Raw genomic sequence first — 15584 nt, forward strand, 5'->3', positions numbered from 1 at the left:
CAGGAGTCATGAACAGATGTGAGAGTTGGACCATAAACAAGACTGAGCACCGACAAATTGGTGCTTTCAAACTGTGGTGCTGAAGAACTCTTGAGAGTCCCTTGGACTGAAAGGAGATCAAACCAGTCAATCCTAAAGGAAATCAACCATGAATATTCATTGGAAGTACTGATGCTGAAGCTGAAGCTTCACTACTTTGGCCACCTGATGTGAAGAACCAACTCATCAGAAGAGACCCTGATGCTGGGAAAGATTGAGGTTAGGAAGAGAAGGGGACAACAGAGGATGAGATGGTTGGATGGCATCACCGACTCAATGAACATAAGTCTGAGCAAACTCCGGGAGATAGTGGAGGACAGCGAATCCTGGCATGCTGCAGTCATGGGATCGCAAAGAATCAGATACGACTCAGCGACTTAACGACAACAACAAAGCATACAGTAGGTGTGAAATAAATGATCACTGTTGTCTCCACAGAGATCCTGACCATCCCCATTCCAATGCACGTTGAAACCTTCTGATAAAAGCCATGTGACTTCACAGAGCCAAACAAGTTATTTCTCTTCTTTTCCAATTTGTTCCCTCTTTTCTTTAGGGAAAAGCAGAGTCTTTCCTCCCACCTGCCTCTTCATGGCTGTCCATGGATGTTGACAGGTTACCATGGACAACAATAGGCCTGGAAATAGATGAGGTAATCTGGGAAGACTTCAAAGGAGTGATTCCTAGGAAGTGTTTTGAAGGAAGAACCTAGGGTATCACTTGTTGTTGAAGATGAGGTCACAGGAGGTTTTAGGTGAATGATATTGAACAAAGCAGCTTGATTAATATAAGGAACTCATCCACTGGATGGCTAAATAGCTTTGGGTCTCTAGGAGAAACTCGTTGTTTGAGGTTTGGTCCCGTTTCTGCATCATTTGAATGAGAAAACAGGTGGCCAAAGGTGGAAGGCCTCATCCAGGCCACTGCTAGCCAGCGAAGGCATCCTCTTTTCAAATTCCCAAGTCCTGGATAGTTCCAGAGAATGACAGTCCCAGACAGGCAGGGATTGTTTTCTCTGTTCACTAGTGTATCCATATAGCCTAGAACGGTCATCAGTGCGTAGGATGGGAATGTCAAACATTTGTTTAATCCAGTCCAGTGGTCTTTAAAGCTGAAATGTAAGTAGAGAGGTACCAGGGGTATCCACTGCTGGGAGAAAAATCTTTCTTTGATTCTGAGATGCTTTTGGAAATTGTCATATTTTAAGAAGGAACATGGTGTGACTCAGTAAGATGGTTCAAGATTGCTTCCAAGGAGAAAGGAGAAAGGAGCCATTCCACTGCTTGATGGAAGAAAAGTCATTTTCCCCAAATGTGGTTATTGAATGAATTCATTTTTTTTTTTACTTTCTTTAAAACCATTTTTAAAACTGAAGTGGCACAGTGATAAAGAACCCTCCTGCCAATGCAGGAGACACGGGTTCGATCCCTGGGTCAGGAAGCTGCCCCGGAGAAGGAAATGGCAACCCACTCCATTATTCTTGCTTGGAGAATCCCATGGACAGAGGAACTTGTCGGGCTATAGTCCGTGGTGTCGCAAAGAGTTGGACATGACTGAGCATGCGAGCGATAGTGATAGTGAATTTACAATGTTGTGTTAGTTTCAGGTGTACAGCAAAGTGACTCAATTACATATATAAATATATACACATTTGTATATACATATGTTTTTTCAGGCTCTTTTCCATTATAGGTTATTAAGTGCTAACAACCATAAAAGGAGAAATCGACAGTAACACCATAATAGTAGGGGACTATAACACACCACTTATAGGTTATTATTGAATGAATTAATTTGAAAAACAATTCATGTCCTTTTTGTCATGAAAGCCATAAGCTTCTCATTACCATCTCACTTGGCAAAGTTGGCGATCCCCATGGAGTCCAAGAAGCTGCCTTTCAGCCTTGCCTTCTGAAATGCTGAGTTCCAAACAACAGGTGCAATACTGGCCTTTGTTCACTGACTCTGCCCTGGAGCCCCAGTATCCGTGTCTGCCCTTGGGACCTGGCCTGTACAGTTCCCTGGGAGGAATACTCTCAGTCAGTGCAAAAAACACAGAGGACAGTGATGGAAGTGAAGGCAACAGCCACGTCAACAAGACGGAGTGGATGCTCTTTAAAAAATGAACATAGAATCTAGTTATTTCCTGGCTAGGAGCAAGAAGGGGGAATAAAATCTCATAATCAGCCCCACCTACATAGCGTGGCTGGGTGGATGACAGTTATTAAAGCCAAGGCGATGGCCAAGTAGTACTTTCATCACTTGTTTCTTTAAATTATTTTCTCTCCCCTTCCTCCCTCAATCCTGCTCTCATCCACCCACTTGGATCTTTTTTTTTTTTTTTGGCAGTATTTAAGGAAAAATAACAAAAAGAAAAAGAACTGGAATTTACATAGCACCTTTCTTCCAAGATATGAAAAGCAGCTCCCCCATCTATAATTTGTGCTCACAACAATCCTCTGAACAAGCCTATTATGATGATTATTACCATTATGATGATTATTATTATTTCCATTTGCAGTCACATCACTTGCTGAGACTTTTGGCGACTGCCTCCGTTTTTGAACAATCTCGTGCCCCTCAGCGTATGTATCAAAAAGGTTTCCACTGCCACCTCCCGTTTGGTGATTGTGCCACGTATTCCATGACAATCCCTGGACCTCTGTTTAATTTTTTCGCTTAAAAAATATATGAAATTCCTGTATTGAGCGAGCACTACAGGACTGTTGAGCAGAAGGTGAAGTCACTGCTGATAGAGCAGAATCAAATATGAATATCTTGAGAACTGAGAGGGAAATGGAAAGCGGCTGTCAAGGCTAATTGACTTGAATTGCATAAGAATATGATTTTTTTTCTTCAGGAATTGACTCAGGATATGAATTACGCTTTCTAACAGCTTCAACTCAGCATATGACACTACCTGTCTCTTTCTAGTCTCTTTTAGGCTACAAATGTGTATGGGCTTCAAACTGTTTAATGTTTCCAAAGTGTTTCCAGCTTACTGAATTCCTCTGGTCATGTCACATAACCCATGACAGCAGTGCATCCATGGCAATGACCCTGAGATGGCATAAGCCACTGATAAATGGTCTCTGTTAATTGGCCCAGCAATCTGTTCCTTCCTTGGCCCACACCCCGAGTTATTTTTAACATGGAGCGATTTCATTCGGCAGACCAGACAGTGAGTCTTTCTTCTTCTCTTACTCACATTCATTGTCCCATCAAACTCTCATTCTTTTCCACATGATACCTGTCATACAATTAGATAGAGGATGTATCAATCAGTCAGCAATTGCTTCATAACAAATAACCACAAGATCTCAGGGGCTAATAGCAACGAACATGTCTCTTTTATTGTGGTAAATACATGTAACATAGAATTTGCCACGTTCGCCACTTTTAAGTGTATGATTCAGAGGCATACATTACTCTCACAATGTTTTGTGACCTTCATTACTACTTATTTCCAAAACTCTCATCACCCCAAATAGAAACTCTGGACCCACCGAGCAAGAACTCACTATTCTTCCCTCTTTTCAGTCCCTGGTCAGCTCAGTGTACTTTCTGTGTGCATGAATCTGCTAATCCCAGATATTTCACCTAAGTGGAATCATCCAATATTTGTCCTTTCGTGGCTACAAATAAACATTTCTTTCTCACACATCTGGAAACTGTTGAAGTAGCTCCGTTGATCTTGGCTGGACCTTCCTGGAAGAGGCAGGCTCAAGTACAAGTCTGCATCACAAGTCTCTCATCCTCTTTGGACCAGAGTGTGGTGTGCTTATGCAAAGCGTGAATAAGCAAGCAGGAACACACCAGACATTTAGAAGTGGAGGCTCTGACCTGGTACCTGGCATTCTGGTCAGTCTGTACCTCTTCTTTTGACCAAAGCCGGGTCTTGACCAAGCCCAACCTCTAGGGTCAGGGAAGAAAACACCACCACTTTCCAGACATTTGACTTCATTAAAAGTGCTATAACTTTTCTGAGCCTCATTTTCTTATCAGTAAAATGAAGATAATAATATTACCTAGCTCCTAGGGTGTCATGATTATTACTGAATTGCTCCACAATTGCAGTATAAAATTGCAAGTAATATTATTGTCATTCTTGAAATATAAAGAATAGAAAAGCAACAAAATCCAATAAATCTTTGTTCTTTTTGCTTTTCATTGAGGAAAAGAATTTTAAATTAGCAGAGGATGCTGGACACCTTCATGGAAACTCGGAATGGGATTTAGATTTGCAGGCTAAGAAGGTTTATTGGAATTTGATGAAGCAATAGCAGTCATTTTATCCATTGGTTTTCCTACTGCTTTTAGCAACAGAACCCCTTTTTCAACAGAACTCTAACCCACAGTCTCAATGCAGAAATCAGTGGAGGATTTCTGGTTTAAGAAACACAAGGATATACAGGGCTCTTTCCACTGACACTTGTCCCTGTCTGAGAAGGGTTGCATGGAACACAATTTGGAAACTACTGATTTAGTCCAAGCTCCCTGCTCTTACAAATGTAGGATGTATATTGATGTATATATTGATGGAAGCAGCTTGTTCCAGGAGCCAGCAGATTAGAAAGCCCTTGGTCACACACTTAGAAGAGTAGAAGAAATAAGGTAAAGGAAAGCTATCAGAATAGAATTTAAGACATACGAATATCACGAGCTCTGGAAAGAATGATGTAGCCCCATAAAACAAGGTCTCGGCCTGAACACATGCATACCCTATGACCTGGCAGTTCCACTCCTAGTAATATGCCAAACGATAATGCCTACATATATTCACCAAAAGACATACACAAGACTGTTAATAGCAACACTATTCTTTGCGACGTCCAATTGAAAATCACTCAAATATCCCTTAATGGTAAAATGGATAAGGAAATTGTGATACATTCACACAGTGGCACAGAACGACTTGGATGTATCTTAAACACAACTCAAAGTGAAAGAAGAAAGGAAAATCGTTTATGCTATGTGATTATATTAAGATAAGTTCCCACTGGGGATCAAACTACTCTGCTGTGTTCGGTGCCAGGATAGTAGTTTTCCTGGGGCCGGGGGTGGAGGTACGTCTGACGGAGCCTCAGGTTTCTCAATCTCAGCACTACTGACATTTTGGGCAGAAATTTTTGTTGTAGGTGGCTGTTCTGTGCAATGTCGGATGTTAACAGCATCCCTGGTGTCTGTCCACTAGATGCCAATGGCAGCCACCCTCATTGTGACAACCGTAAATGTCTCTCGACACTGCCAAATGCCCTCCTGCCATATCCCAAATGCCTCTCCTCTACTGGATACTCAGTGCTTACTGAAGGAATGGATGAGGCGAGAACCATTTAGTATCATATAGAATGTGAAGTCAAGTGGGCCTTAGAGAGCATCACTACGAACAAAGCTAGTGGAGGTGATGGAATTCCAGTGGAGCTATTTCAAATCCTGAAAGATGATGCTGTGAAAGTGCTGCACTCAATATGTCAGCAAATTTGGAAAACTCAGCAGTGGCCACAGGACTGGAAAAGGTCAATCTTCATTCCAATCCCAAAGAAAAGCAATGCCAAATAATGCTCAAACTACCGCACAATTGCACTCATCTCACACGCTAGTAAAGTCATGCTCAAAATTCTCTAAGCCAGGCTTCAGCAATGTGTGAATCGTGAACTTCCAGATGTTCAAGCAGGTTTTAGAAAAGGCAGAGGCACCAGAGATCAAATTGCCAACATCCACTGGATCATGGAGAAAGCAAGAGAGTTCCAGAAAAACATCTATTTCTACTTCATTGACTATGCCAAAGCCTTTGACTGTGTGGATCACAATAGACTGTGGAACATTCTGAAAGAGATGGGAATACCAGACCACCTGACCTGCCTCTTGAGAAACCTGTATGCAGGTCAGGAAGCAACAGTTAGAACTGGACATGGAACAACAGACTGGTTCCAAATAGGAAAAGGAGTACGTCAAGGTTGTATATTGTCACCCTGCTTATTTAACTTATATGCAGAGTACATCATGAGGAATGCTGGGCTGGAAGAAGCGCAAGCTGGAATCAAGATTGCTGGGAGAAATACCAATAACCTCAGATATGCAGATGACACCACCCTTATGGCAGAAAGTGAAGAGGAACTCAAAAGCCTCTTGATGAAAGTGAAAGAGGAGAGTGAAAAGGTTGGCTTGAAGCTCAACATTCAGAAAACGAAGATCATGGCATCTGTTCCCATCACTTCATGGGAAATAGATGGGGAAACAGTGTCAGACTTTATTTTTTTGGGCTCCAAAATCACTGCAGATGCTGATTGCAGCCATGAAATTAAAAGACGCTTACTCCTTGGAAGTAAAGTTAATGACCAACCTAGATAGCATATTAAAAAGCAGAGACATTACTTTACCAACCAAGGTCCATCTAGTCAAGGCTATGGTTTTTCCCGTGGTCATGTATGGATGTGAGAGTTGGACTGTGAAGAAAGCTGATCGCCGAAGAATTTATGCTTTTGAACTGGGGTGCTGGAGAAGGCTCTTGAGAGTCCCTTGGACTTCATGGAGATCCAACCAGTCCATTCTAAAGGAGATCAATCCTGGGTGTTCATTGGAAGGACTGATGCTGGGGCTGAAACTCCAATACTTTGGCCACTTCATGCGACGAGTTGACTCACTGGAAAAGACTCTGATGCTAGGAGGGATTCGGGGTGGGAGGAGACAGGGACGACAGAGAATGAGATGGCTGGATGGCATCACCGCCTCTATGGACAGGAGTTTGAGTGAACTCCGGGAGTTGGTGATGGACAGGCCTGGCGTGCTGTGATTCATGGGGTTGCGAAGAGTCAGACACACTGAGCGACTAAACTTAACTGAACTGAGATGTGTAAAATAATTTTTATCGCAAGAGATCCTGTTGCCCTTTTTCAATCGTAAATGCAAGTACCAGTTTCATCCATTAATTAAAGATTCTTCAAAGCCCAAAGATAGTATTCATTCAGAAAAAAAAAAGAAATGAATTAATTGAACAAAAAAATTTAGGTCAAACCAAAACCAAATATTGTTATGCAAATAAAACTGTTAGTAGTAGCAGTTTACAAAGTCACAGTGCCTAACCTGAAATTTTACTACAAAGGTTTAAAACATGCAATTTAAGAAAGGACTTGAAATGATACAATTTCATTAGAATGTTAATTTTGATAATCACTGCATCATTTATATGGATTTTAACTCAATAGCCTAATATTCTTTGAAAGAAAAGCACAGCTTAAGCCTTAAACACAATCTGTCAAATGTGAATTGGACTATTCAAAGAATTCTGCTCTCTCCCTAGGTTTATATTCAAGTCATTGTTTGTATGTAAGCTATTAATTCTAAACCCAAAATTATAATGTGCTTTAATCCTTTCTCCAGCAAGTTCAAATACATACCCCACAAGGTAACAGCAATTGTGCCTTCAAAATTCTTTTTTGTAGGGAAGCATTTTTAGTCCAAGACTCTGATTGGATCTTTTCCTCTCCCCTGAGTTTATAGTTCCTTTCCCCATTACCCCAATCCTCAAAAGCCCATAGTTAGTGTTACAATTGTGCTAGCCCCACGTCCAACAATTAGAGCCTCCTTTCCCACATTTCCACTTATGTTTGTATGACAGATTTTTTTTTTAAGTGTCCATTCCGGGTATCCTGTGGAGTCATTAGATTGGATATTGAACCTTCCTTGATAAGGGAGCCACGTTCAATTTCAAATCCCTTTGACTCCTTTGGCTGCTTTTTAAAAGAATAGTTTGCAAACTCTTTATGGACAGATGATGTTTCAGTTTTCTGTCACCACTCAACAAATGAAATGGCTTAAGAAAATAGTTTCTTATCTCATGACGCTGCGGGTCCATGGGGCTCATTCACACGGTTCTCACTGCTGTCGCTCCTGTGGCCTCAGTCCAGTCGGCTGCTGGAGCAGGAGCAGGAGCAGGATAAAGGCTTGTTTGGACTGGATATCCAAACATGCCACATGGACTTAGACAGCCGACGCCACTGTGTCTGCCCAGGCCAGTTTCCCTCGCCGTGCGCTGCTTCTCCACACATGGTGATGGCAGGGTTGCTGAACTCTCACAGCTGGCTTCTCACAGAGTGAACGTTCCAAGACACCCTTGTGGACACTGCAGGGCTTCTGGGATTCTTCTAATCAAGGCCTGGAAGTCATGCAGTGTCACTTCCATAACTCTATCTGTCAAAAGTGCGTCACAGAACTAGTCCAGATTCAGTGGGAGAAGACTACACAAAGTTATGTGAGTCCCCAAAAGCGTGGTTCACTGAGGACCGTCTTTGGAGCCTCCGTACAGATGGGAAAAGATAAACAGTAAGATTATACAGTTGTTCAGGGTGAACCCTTTGACACAGCACTTAATAAGAATCTTTCCTTAAATTCTCTTCACTGTTGCTTTGGCTACAAACTTGTTCTCACTTCAAATCTGTTGTTCAGTCACTAACTGGTGTCCAACTCTTTTACGACTCCTCTGTCCGTGGGATTTCTCAGACAAGAATACTGGAGTGGGTTTCCATTTCCTTCTCCAGGGGATCTTTCCGACCCAGCGATTGCACCCGAGTCTCCTGCATTGGCAGCCACATTCTTTCCACTGAGCCACCAGGGAAGCCCCTCAGATCTGTTAGTATTTGCTTAGTATATTTCAGTGCTCCGATATTGGGTGCATATATTGGGTTGGCCAAAAATTTTGCTTGGACTTTTCCATTATATCTTATGGAAAAACCCGAGAGAAGTTTTTGGCCAACCCAATATGTTTATGATTATTATGTCTTCTTAATGAATTGATCCTGTTTATCATTATAGTGATCTTTTTTGTTACCTCTTTAGCCTTACGGCCTATTTTGTCTGGTATGAGTATAGTACCGTGCTCTGGTTTGGTTTCTGTTTACATGGAGTATCATTCTCCTTTCCTTTACTCTGAACCTGTGTGCGTCCTTAAAGCTGAAGTTCATCTCTTGCAGGCAGCGTATGGTTGTGTCAGCAATATCACCCCTCATTCAAGGAGAAAATGGTAGTGAGAGAGATCGGAGAATTGGTAAAAGGCAAGTCAGTGCTCCTGGACAAGTGAATTCTATGATTCATCCCCTCTGTCTTTGCTGCCCTGATAACTATGGTGGCTTCATTATGCCTGTTTCCTTTCTCCACATCCCTTGAACCTTAGTGATAAAATGACGAATAATCCGGTTCCTCTTCTCTGCAGTTATTGAAGTAAAGGCAAAGTGCAGCAACAGTGGGGAGAGTGTGGATGTTTCATGAAGCCCATGACAGACCACACTTAATGCGTTGACCCTGTTTGCATGCTTGATTGTTAGCTGTTTCCACCCTCTCAAGCTAATGGCTTCAGTACCTGTTAGGAACTGATACAGTGGATAATTGCAGTCTCTGCTGAGAATGGTAGAAAGGTCAACTGGATGAAGCATTAAACCTCCATTTCAAGTAGTCCTGTGGTGACTTTTCTAAAAAGGAGGGACAATGTTATTTCCTCCAGCTTTGCCAGCAACTGACTTTATATTATGACTAGTCATCAGAAATCTCTGTTTTTTCATATCTCTAGGTTCAGGTAAGAAGATAAAATACTGGGTTAGCCATAAGGTTTGTTCAGATTTTTCCATAAGATGGTACAGATTAACCCGAAGAAACTTTTCAGCCAATACCTAGGATTGTGATGTTCTTCTGAGAAAAGCATCATTGGAGAAATACTGTTTATCCGTTGTTCTTTCCATGGAGTGACTATCCACCAGCAGAGAGTTTAACGTCTGAGTTGCACTAACCAGCTGAAAAGGATATTTTTCTATCTTCTTTGAAGAACTCTGAAGTTCCACAAGAAGAAAGACTTATGTGTACTTAGAAGTGAGAGTTCAAACACCATTTCACTGTGCCTTACCACCTTTCTTTCCAAATAAAAATACTGCCTATCAGTCTTTTGAATTATGTTAAGATGTGATTTTACAGTTCACAAAATTTTTCATATATCACCCTAAATTACCTCTTTATTTTGCCTTTTAAAAGTCTAACTTTTCAGCCTTCATGAATTGATTCCTGACTTCTACTGGAGAAGTTGAAAATCATATTGTTCACTTGTTTAGACACTTTTTTTAAAAAAAAAGGAAAAAGCAAGACTCCTCCTGAATTTTGACATGGCATATATTCTTTATATTTTAGTTTGTTTTGTTTTTGCTTCATTTTATTCTGTTTTCCCAATCTTTGAGGAAATCTCATTGCTCTTCACAAGTAAATTCGTGTTGATCTCTGAATTAGTTAAGGAAATCTGTTTATTCGGTCTATGAGGGAAATATACAATAGTGCATGCCAATGTGATCATATACTGCAGTATTAAGATCATGTAAATATCAAGCGGGAAAGTCAAAGAAAGGTGTCAAGCTATTCTGCTCTAAGAGAAAGCAAATAAAAACTTTCGCTTCATTGTTGAAAGGGATTTTAATACCAAAAACCTCATTAGAATCTGAGATTCTTCGCTTGGTGCAACAGAATCCCATCCAATGAAAATTTTAAAAAATTTTTAATTGGAGAATAGTTGCTTTATATTCAATGAAATTTTAAAATGGGCTGTGATGCCAAAGAATGACCTGCAACCACTGACATTGGGGGTCCCAAACATGTTTCAAGGGATTTTCCATCAAAAAAATCTAAGAAAAGACTTTTGTTAAAAGAATGAAAAGAGAGGAATAAAACGGAAATTTTATAGGAGTGGTTTAGGGTCGATTAGACTATATTTTCCTGTGCAGGTCAGCACTGTGATATAGGGATTGAAGTGCTGTTTTTCACAAATTCAATCATTTAAAAAAATATTGGCACTCTAATTTGAGATTAATCTTTAAGAGTAGAAAATTCACTTGGCATTCAGTATGAAATTGTACTTCTCTAAATGTGCTCCTAACTGGATTTGTTTCAGGTCCCTAGCTGTTTTAAGCCTTCATAAAAAGAAGTTATCTGATTACTTGAATGAGCCATTTTTCATTCCAAATTCTAATTTGTCTGTTGTGGCTATTTTTAAATGGCTTCGATCTTTATTTTCTCCTAGGATTTTAGGGTTAGGAATTCTAAGGAATTCAAAACATTATGGAGTTCTTGTCTAGCAGATTATAATTAAATAATTATAGGTGAGTGAAAACAGACTAAAAACATATCCCTAGTTCTAATGGTAAATGACATATTGGAATATTTTATTTCAATTGAGACAGCATCATTTACTCATTAAGTGGTAAAATTAAAATCAATATAGGTTATGTTTCAGATGAGTAACAGGGAATTACTATAGACACAGAATTTAAATGCTGTAAATATAATAGACATATTTTGGAAAATGGTTTCCATTTTCAAATTAATAATGTATACTGAGCAGTGCTTCTTTCTGACATGCTTGACAGGAAAATATTCTGTGTAAGGTGAAGTCATACATGGACACTACCTTTGAGACACTTACAGATTAATTGGTTGTGAATCTTTCTTTGTTGGTGTTGCAGACAGAATCTTAGATGGCCCCATGGATGATCCCTGTCTCTCAGTGTTCATAATTTTGTGTATTTCCCTCTCTTTTAATGTGGGTGAGACCTGTGATTTGCTTCTTGCCAAAAAAACATGGCAAAGGTGATGGAATGTCACATCTGTGATTATGTTACATAAAATTATACCTTCCATCTTGCCAAAGGATTCTGTCTCCTTTTCCTTTGCTGATTTGATGCAGCAAGTTGCCATGTTGAGGAGGCCCATGTAACAAGGACCTAACAGTGACTTCTAGCCAACTACCAGCAGGAACTGAGGCCCTTGGTCCAACAATCCCAAAAGAAACTATTTAATGCTGCCAAAAACCATAAAAAGTCTACCTGGAATTGGATCTTTCCCAATGGAGCTTTCAGATGAGACCTTAGCCCTGGGCAGCACTTGATGGCAGTCTCATCAGACAACTTGGATAAGATGACCAAGTTAATTCATACTCATATGTCTGACTCATAGAAACTGTAAGATAATAAATGTGTGTTGTTTTAAGCTGCTAAGTTTATGGTAAGTTGTTATGCAGCACAAAATAACTAATGAAGCTGGCTTCTGTGATAGGACAGAATACTGATCCACATCATAATGCCCAGATCCTGTGGCTCTGCAGAAGTGATTCAGTTAAGGATGGAACAGTTTTTCCTGAATTGTCCAGGTGGACCCAACATAATCACAAAGGCCCTTATAGGTGAACGAATAAGGCAGGAAACTCAGGGAGAAATTGGAAGATGCTACATTGCTGTTTTTGAAAATGGACGAAGGGGCCACGAACCAAAGAATAAAGGAAGGAAGACTCCAGAATCTGGAAAAGGTTCCAGATGCAGCGCTCTTAACACCTTGATTTTAGCCTAGTGAGGCCCATTTCAGACTTTTGACCTCCAGATTTGTAAGATAACCAATTTGTGCTGTTTTAAGCCACTAATTTATTACAGCAGCAAGAGGAAGCTAATGCAGTCTATGCTTATTCTGTTAGCATGTAACATGAATAATGAGTCCTTCCCCAGGGATTTGTCTACTCCTAACAGACTGTACTGGAGCTGTGAATATTTTTTTCTTTTTCTGGAAATGAACAAATTACAAATACAGTGCCAGTGAGCATTGCTCTAGGGAAAATGAGCATCTTTTCCACAGCCTCGTGGGCCCGTTCATTCTCCCCACCCTGCCACATCAGGCCCCTCATTCTTGCACTTACCATGTTATTGTTTCTTCTTCAGAGTTTAAGCACTCACTGTCTTAGTTAAGGACTGTTTGGATTCAAATAATCTGACCTATTCAAGTCAGTTTTAAATAAAGTAAAGTTGGGGTGTAAATGTAGCAGTTAGGTCTCAGGATAAAATGGTAAAAAGCAACTGTTCTTTCCCCTCTTTGCCTGTTCAGAACAGCTCTCTAGGGCCAGGTCTTCATTCAAATCAGGTGAGTCCACAAATATATTAAGCAGGTTCAGAAAATTTCTCCAGTCATTTGAATACTTATAATCACAACAACTCTTATTCTGTCATCAAAATGTTCATTTGTCACATGATAGTCAAAACTGCCAATGCCAGAAAATTTCTCCCTTGCCCCTATTTCCAACCTGGGAAGCCTGCACTGTGTTAAGGGGCATTCCCCAAGATTCTTCTCCAGCTTTGGCGCCTTCCACATTGAAATGAGGCCAGGACAGTGTGGTAAAAAGCAGGAAATTCTCACTGTTTTAACACCAAGGTAATCCAGTATTGACTTCCTCTATCCATGGAAGATCATGACGGTTGACTTATGGGAACCTGTGCAGATTTCTAGAAGGTTTCTCTGTTGGGTTGTTCCAACTGCAGGTCCTTTGAATAACATAGTACCCAGTGACTGGCTGTGTCCAACACTCCTTAGCTCCTACATCTTTCCAGTAAGGCCCTCTTGCCCTGGAAGAAGCTCAGTTGAACAGTGCCTTTATTAAATGACCCCAGGCACCATATCCACTATGTCTTCCAGACATCATCACAGGAATTGCACACTGAGAGCCTGTCTCTGTGCAAGGGTAGTAATTTTTCAAATGTGGCCTCTGCTCTTTGGCCATGCGCTGCTTCCACTGACCTTTCCCTGTTACCTCTTTTTCAGTTAAGTCAGGATTAATACCCCAAGATGAAAAAGGGTCCAAAACTCGGGTTTTAATCTCTCCTTTGAAAGTATGTGACACCCTGTTTTCTCACGTCAGGGTGACTGGCATTAGGCCTCAGCTGAACCTGCCTCAATCATTGTGGCATTCTCTAATATATGAACACATGTGGCTTCCATCTTTTTTTCCTTCTAGGATTAGAATCCTAAGGGACCCAAAGCACTATGGAGTTAATTCTTCTTGTCTGGCAGGTGATAATTAAGTACTTACAGATGAGTGAAACAAAAAATAAAAGCCCATTGCCAGAACTGACGACAGATATCATACTGTGATATTTGACTTCGGTCATTTTATTGATGTAAAATGATGAACAACCAGCTCTCAGGAATGGTGGGAACTAGGCCTGCTCAGGGGACCCTGGCATCTGTAACCTTTCCTCTTATTCAGTCGTGATTGTGACTCAGATTCCAGCTCTTTGTCTGTATCTCTTCGTTCTGATTCTGGAGAGAGGACATCCAATGGCCTTATTCCAACACTTGGGTCCAATCAGCTGTGCCCCCAGGATACGTTCTGAGCCCATTGCCTACTGCTGAGGGCTCTGGGGACAGCTTTGGGTAGAACAGGCCAGGCAGGACCAACAGGCACACACACCACGGCTACCACACTCTAATTCTTCCTGCCACATCGTTCCATGACACTTGGTCCACACATTCACATGCCCACCCTCCTAGAGACGGATGCCCACCTTACCTCCAGTGTTTCACGTCCATGCGTCCCCTGACTGGGAACGTCCTCAACCACTTGCCCTCAGAGGCTAGTGGGAGGATTTCTTTGGGATATAAACCAGAGTGGAATGGCTCGGTCCTAGTGCTGTGAGGCTGAAGTGTGCCTAGGTGTGCCAGACTGCTCCCCAGAACTGCTCCACGAGGCTCCACGGCCACCAGCCATGCACTGTCATTTGTCTCATCCACCAAATTCTCATTTGATTACACTGTTGCTCTGTTATTCCACCTAATGGGAACACGGTCTCGCCACTGCAGTTAGTGGGGCTTTCTGTCAACCCTTGGCAACTAGGAATTGATGGGGTCAGACAGGCCTCTCCCCACCATCAACATCATCCTAAATGTTCTTCATCCATTTCTTGAGTTCTAGTCCTCTTTGTCCTCCCCATTGATTTGTCTTCTTCCCCACCCCCACTCCCTCCATCAGGGCCCACCGCTCCTGTGGCAAATCACATGGTCCTCCCCAGGCAATGGACTTATAGTGAGGAGTTGAAGAGTACTTAACGCTAGAAATGCAATTTGTCATGACTTCTCCAAAGGAACAGCACCACAATAGATCCCCTTCTCTTGAATCATTTGGGCAGGACGTCACAAAAGCAGATAATTAATTACCACCTAAACTATAGAAAAAGTCAGCTCCTACTCAACGAAATGGCAACTGACCTTTTTCCTACTCAGTATAAAAAAGGAACAAAGGAAGGAAGAAAAACTATTGCAACCTATAATAAGATTTTTCCTCAAGGGGTCAAGTTACTTGAAAGGTTTGGGTTACTTGGGGGAAATTAAATAAACCATGACATTGTATTACATTGTCCTGCTCTTGGCTACACAGTGTTCCCTATGGTGAACAATATTTCCCAACAAGTGCACTTCTGAAATGTTTATCGGCTCAAGATCCTAGGCATTGTTACCTCAGCCTTAGAAAGCCACACGGCATGGGAAGTCACATTTGCTGGGATCCTGGTTTTACATAAGAAACCTACAGTGACATTTTCCTTTTCCTAATGCTGACCCTAAGAAGATAATGATGTTCAGTGAATTGATAGCATTTTTAAAAATCTATCCCCTTCCAGAAAATTGCAGACATTTTAAGCAGCTAAAGGAAAGTCGGAAGGGGAGAATCAATTTTGAGAGACACAGTCGATGCTTTTAAAATC

At 41.2% G+C, this 15584-nt stretch overlaps 1 protein-coding gene across 1 annotated transcript in view; it reads left to right on the top strand.

Moving 5' to 3' along the window:
• The window catches only part of FRMPD4 (FERM and PDZ domain containing 4), a 105564-nt gene that overhangs the window by 36957 nt on the left and 53023 nt on the right, over nucleotides 1-15584 (top strand). The gene's annotated exons all lie outside the window — the stretch shown is intronic.

The sequence above is a fragment of the Moschus berezovskii genome, chromosome X (genome assembly GCF_049115385.1).
Source record: "Moschus berezovskii isolate FMDL1 chromosome X, NW_MosBer_1.0, whole genome shotgun sequence".
Classification (NCBI taxonomy): Eukaryota; Metazoa; Chordata; class Mammalia; order Artiodactyla; family Moschidae; genus Moschus; species Moschus berezovskii.